We start from the raw sequence: 6,486 nt of genomic DNA, 5'->3' as shown, positions 1-6,486 counted from the left end.
ACCCAGCCAGCTTGGCATGACACAGCTGTTAGCAGGAAGCAGACCCCACCGAAGGGGCCACCTCACAAAATTGCCCCAAGGGACCCTTCATCAGCAGCCTCAGAAGTCTTAAGTGGAGAAATATAGACTGTCTAATCCTAGTCCCTGTATGAGCAGCAGTTCCTGAGCCTGACCAGAGCTTGTTCTTCCTAATACCAATACCCATCCTTCTCCCCTTCTCTTAAAGGCTTCTTTCCCTAATGAGCCCCAGCTGGCCCTCCCTGTAGGCCAGTCAGCCAATATGCCTTTCCTCCATGGAAGCCCATTAATCCTTTTCTCCCCTTGCTGGGTGCAGGATATGTACACCCCTTCATGCCTACCACAGGCTGATCGTCATCGTAGTCCTTAGCGGGGTTCTCGGGGTTGAGCTCCCAAGACTGTTGCGAATGACGTTAACAGCAAAACTCCTACTGAAGTACATGGGAGAAGAGGAGGGCTTTGGGCTGTTGGATAATTACTAATGCCCTAGATTGGTCCTGGATAAATTGACCCTAGAGTTTAATCATTCAAGCAGAGTGATCATTCCCAGGTGCAACAGGGCTGCTCATGTCCTTGGAGTTAAGCATGTACACAAGGGGAGAGGGGGCAACAGGAAAAGCCTTGGTTGTATTGAAGTAGGAATATGCTGCAGGGCTAGTGACTGGAAAACAGGGCGGGGGCAGGGGGGAGACTGATTGTAGGAAATTAAAGAATAGACCTCTGGGGAAGAAGCCCAGCTCAGCATCTGCTAATACACTTAGATACATGCTAGTTATTGTTCCTTGCACGTCACTGAGATTTCACACCAATGTCTGAAATACTTATTTTGATGGGGAAACTAAACTAAACTAAACAAACCCAAATCATTATTTCTCTCTCTCTCTATTTTTGCTATGTCCATCCCTGAGTTCTCTAGGCAAAAATCATCCACAGGGGCCACCTACTTTCAACCTTTGCTTGTTACAGTTGCTTTTACTTGCTGGGAGGGTTTATTAATAATTATTGTTTCTATTACAGTAGCACCAAGTAGCATTAACTGAGATCCGGGCCCTGCTGTTCTGGACACTGAATTGACACCCCGAAAGAGACCGTTGGTACCTGAAGAATTTACATTCTACGTACACTGCACACACAAAAGGTAGGAAGGGGAAAAGAGGTCAAGGGAGTAGCCCAAGGTCACACAGCAACTCAGAGGAAGAGTCAGGAATAAAACCCAGGTCTTCTGTCTCTCAAACCAGTGCTAGGCCATCAGATCTCACTGCCTTTCTGCTGGCTAATTAACATGCTGCTGTCTGTTTTTTCCACCAGAGCACACTCCTGACTCCGTTACTGAAATGGGAGGTGGGGTTTGCACAAGAATTGGGTCTTTGCTCTCTACCTTGATGAAACTGCCTTGGGGTTTGCCTGATTTCTTTTACCATAACTGATCTCAGCAGTAATTTCGGAAGGCAGACATGTTAGACCCTTTCACAACAGCTAAGGATGTGGCTCTTAGAGTCCAGCTGGTGATGTTAAGATAGCAGAGCTGCTGAAATGTCTGAAATTTGTGACTACCTGATTACATGGTCAGTACAGTCTCAAACCTACAAATTAACTCTTCCCAGCTCTCATTTTTTCTTCCTCAATAGGGATGTGTTCAGTGCTGCTCAAGTAACAAATTATTTTAACATCAGCAAAACAGCCACCTGAGGAGAAAAAAAGTTGAGATTTATGGCCCCAATCCAATGTCCATTTCAGTGAGCCTTGGATCAGTCTCTGTGTGTTCCCAGAAGTAGAAATGGTTGCTATTAGCACTATGGAATTGTTCTGGTGACATTCAGACACCTCTTTACTATGCACACATTTTTGGAACTCCCATGCTGGAAGAACTGGGAATCTAACTGACTACAGTAGGAACAGAAGGAAAGAGAATTACCATGATCTGTATTGTATATGACAAAAGGATGCAGATGCCATTTTGAATCATTATCATCTTGTGGCAAAGGGACTAAAAGCTTAAACAAAAGTCTTTGCATGAAAATAGATTTGATCCACCCACAGAGTGGGACCATGCACACACAAAAATCATAATTAGGAATAGCAACAACCCTTCTGATTCACTGGCTTCGTAATTGATGCCAAACAAACAATGGAGAACAACTAGGACCATGCAATCAGTGGTACCAGACTGCTCCATGGAAGCAACCAGGATAGATCTGACACAGAGCTGCGAGTGATTCAGATAAAAATACAGCAAACACCTTGCTACAGTGAATACTCAAGAGGCTAATGATGTCCAGAAATAACAAGGTGAAAACCAAACCCTTATCTTTAAAATAAAGTAATGGATGGTAATGTAACAGCCTCTGCCCTGAGTCACCTGCAGGGTTAGAACCCCAGAAGCACTAAAGCAGTGACCTTAACCTGCTGAGCTAAAGGGACAACCCCAGAGTACTGTAGCAGTAATAAGCTGTGATTCTCTGTGCGAACTAGTCATAGAAGGGAATGTGACACACACCCAATTTACAAGTAAGTTACAGAAGAGTTTTTGATCATGGTAAACTTATTTTGGGACCACCTCCTCAAACACAGCAGTACCGGGTCTCCTCTCCATTACAGCAGCTTTACCTTGGAGGTTAATGCCAGTGCAGTTGATAAAACCAATGTGGGTATATTAGTATAAAACCAGTGTGCTAGAGTGGAGAATCCGGGCCAACATCTTTCAGGGAATTCTCACCAAGTGGGGAAATGCAGCTTAGCACTTTTCACATTACAGGGTGCTGTGATCTTGCAGCACTTTAGGATGGGTGGCTTGGTTACCCCTAGTTACTAAAATATATTTATTTCTTTTAAATACATTGTTTTGTATTTCTGTTACTCAGTTTTTGGTATGCAAACAAAAAGGGAATAACATATCTGGGGAGGATTTTTATTTTATCCTTGGTCTTATTGTTTCTTTAGGGAAAACATGGGAAGTTATGGTGCAAATGAGATTAGCAGGATTCAAGCAAGAACTGGACAATTGTATCAATAAGGAGCATATCCAGGGTTAAAATGCTACAGGTTAAAACAACAAGAGATTTGGAAGGGATAAAAACCCTCCTGCTTCAGTGCACGAGCCAGTCTCTAATTGATGAGAGCTGGGGACAACTGATTGTTGTTGGGTTTTTTTTACCTTTCTTTAAAACCTCTGATACTGACCACGGTCAGCTGGGCTATATGGACCCCGATCTGATCAAATCTGGCAAGTCCTGTCTTCCTTTTTTAATCATGTGGAGGCAATTTCACTCACAAGGCAGCAGATGAACCCTGCAGCAGTCAGAAGGATGATTTGCACATTAGCTATCTTTGTGAGTGATTCACAATCTGTTCTGAACTGCCACTGCTCCGGGTCTGTTACTGACGCCCATTAGTGTTCCATTAGAAACAATGAAACTTTAAAGTTGCAACTGGAACATGTATTAGCATGTTTCTACCTGGATTCACTGGTTCATTCACCTGAACAATAGATGCATCCTCCCTGGATGTACCTGGAGCATTTGGCAGCAGCCAGGGATTTAATAGGATTAGCTACTGAGTGTAGAGACCAATTAATTTGGTTTCCATTATTCTACAAGCAATTGGAAGAGAGTTTAGCTCTCATCCCATTGTCTGGAAATTGAGTCTCCAGCACTAGTAATTCACTAATGGTTCTCAATTTTGCTAACCAACTCTTAAAGCCTCAGTGTACTATACATGTTATTTAACAAGCACTACAGCCCAAACCTCAAACCATCTTTATTACTGCTGTGAATTTTAGCAGCTGTCTGAGTGATATTACCTTCAGATGATTAGCAAGTGACTAATGTCTTTTCTCTTTTCCAGCTCTTTCTGCAGAGTGATACTGAAGAGGAGAGGGATTCTTTTCCCTGAAAATATTGTACCCTTGACCACTCTCGAGGAGGAGATCAATCTATAAAAGTGAAAGATTGATCTATGAGGGCTATAAATTTGGAAGATAGCTATTGGATTGGAATAGACTTGGCTTCAGAATATTAGGCAGAAGGTGGTATTAAAAGATATCATAACAGTTCAGGATCAGGGCAGCAGCATTAACTGGGTTGCTAGCAGGGACAGAGAAGTGTGTGTGTTCTGATACCTTGTGTTTATAAAAGATCACAAAAAAAAGGCTGAATTTCACAATTAGAAGTTTGAAATGATTTGCATGGATTATACATACAGGCAGATGCACACACCATCTGTGGAAGCATGTTCTGCTCTCACTGTGTACAAAATCTCTGTCTTGGAGCGTTCCTGTGTAGCCAAGGACAGAGTCAGTCCCAAAGCCAAGTAAGCAGAACAAACAAAGCATTTCCAATAGCCCCTCTCTTTCAAGAAAACCAAGTGAATCATGGCACATTGTTTGCAGTGCTGTAATGTAAGGAAAATGCTAGCGTTTTCACAGCAGCACTGAGCTCTGAGGGCTGGGAATCTGAGCCGTACAAAATCTGACACAAATATACCAATTGCCATTAGTCTCAAGGGCCTGCTTAGCTCACAGTTCTTTCCTGGATGGTAACTCCCAATCCAGCAATGGTGACTGTTCACTTCTGTATAAAAAGAGCTGCGCGGAGACCAGATAAAGAAGTCAAGTACTAAGCTTGGTGCTGCCTGATTTTGTACTTTTCCTTCAGGCTATTGCTTTTGAAACCATATATATTTGAATTTAGATGATGCTTCATGCATCATTAAAGAGAATTTGTGCATACTGGGCCAGAGCAGACATCACCATTTTATATACACGAGCATATTGACCAGATCCTCAGCCTTTTGCAAGTCCCTGTTCTGCCACTGGAGTGGCTCAAAGAGGAGTTAGTGCTGCATTAAGGCATCGCTGAGGACTCTGGGTAGATGGTGTTTTGTTGGGGATGGGGAACTGACATTTCCAGGCCAGGAGAGAGCCTCCGTGAGAGCTGCTATCCAGCAGCATAAGTTAGAGCATCTCTTAGCCCTTCATCTGCCCCCTCCACTGCCCATCAGGTGCTGCTCTGCTTCCCCTCCAGAGCAGGAGTAGAGCAACTCAAACTCACGAAGGCTATACGTTAGAGCTGGGGTCGCACGCTCAGCAGCAGAGCGGGCCAGATTCCTGCGGCAGAATGGGATACCGATTTCTGTATTTTTATGTGATTATACTGGACTTTGCCGAGGGGCGCAACTGGCTCGGCGTCTGTATTTTGTTCTGTCATTGTGTGGGGGATTTTAGGTGATGGCGGAGTTTTGGCCAGGTGCCTTCTGGTTGTAGAAGTTGAAACCAATCAATCAATGTAAACAATTCACTAATATTAATGCAGAATGAAGACTGTTTGCTGGAAGGAAGGATGGTTTTGTGGTTAAAGCACTGGCCTAGGATTCAGAAGAGGGGGAGCAGATTCTATTCTTTACTCTGCTAGGGACTTAATATTGCTGTGCCTTAGATCTCCAAAATGGGGATGATAACTTGACCTTTGCCTGGCTTCTCTGTTTAGACTGTGAGTTGTTTAGAGCAGAAGGCGTCTCTTTTTGTGTGTTCGTAAAGAACCTAGCACAGGGGGCCCTCAGTCTCAGCTGGGACATCCAGGCAGGTCTGCATTACAAAATATTAACAGTTATTATTAGGAATCATTTTTCAAAACTAAAAACCTCTAATTTTTTGTAAGCAAATTCTCCTCATATGACTTCTCTGCATCACACATGGATGCACAATGGTTTCCAATTCTTTTTTAAATCACTAAGTACTCCTATATAGCTGTATTTTTTTTTAAAACATCTGAGCATTCAAGCTAACTGCAGTGGATTTGAATTATAGAATTAGAAGCAACAAGTTCATTCTGAGCCTTCAGGCTAAAAAGTAATAATTAGTGCATGCCCCATAAAACTGGGTTTTAATTAAATACTTGTTAGAATGGGAGAAGTTCTAGGAAGTGCTTCACTTTATAATTTTATTGATATGGATGGACACCATCCAGGGATATGCTCTGAGTCTTGAATGCTTTGGGAAGGCAACTCAGAAACATTACACAGAGTTCAAAGAACAATAAAGTAAAGAAAGAACAAGCAGACTTGCAAATCTATAGAACTACAGTGGAACATTTACTATGAATGAATGGGAAACATTGCAAGCGACTGAATTTTGTAGATCAGCAAGTAAGTGAATGAACACTATAAAAATGTATCATGAAAAGCACTTTGTTCATTTACTTTGGTGACTGTAGTTTGCTTTTAATGATTTACAATACTTTCTGATATACTAATAATATTGTTTGTAAAAATTATGAAGCCTTATTAGTTCAAGAGCTCTCTACCACACTTAGCTGTTAGACCTTTGTTTGCCAAATCTTTTGTGCATTTTATAGACTGCAGGAATGAACAAAGTACAGCTGGATTAAATCTTGCTGTGTGTATATCACAGCTTCACCCCTATGCATGAGGCATCAGATGTGAACACATCCTAGCAAGGTAGCCTGCTATTGG

At 42.4% G+C, this 6,486-nt stretch overlaps 1 long non-coding RNA gene across 1 annotated transcript; it reads left to right on the top strand.

Annotated features, from left to right (window-relative positions):
- Positions 1-459: 459 nt before the first annotated feature.
- On the top strand, positions 460-5,065 carry LOC120387689. Its single transcript, XR_005590296.1, has 3 exons — positions 460-568; positions 1,036-1,156; positions 3,862-5,065. It is a non-coding gene; the product is annotated as an uncharacterized LOC120387689 (long non-coding RNA).
- The last annotated feature ends 1,421 nt before the right edge of the window (positions 5,066-6,486 follow it).

The sequence above is a fragment of the Mauremys reevesii genome, linkage group 21 (assembly GCF_016161935.1).
Source record: "Mauremys reevesii isolate NIE-2019 linkage group 21, ASM1616193v1, whole genome shotgun sequence".
NCBI classification, from domain to species: domain Eukaryota; kingdom Metazoa; phylum Chordata; order Testudines; family Geoemydidae; genus Mauremys; species Mauremys reevesii.
The sequence above is the reverse complement of the archived record's forward strand: the minus strand, read 5'-3'. Positions and strand labels throughout refer to the sequence as shown.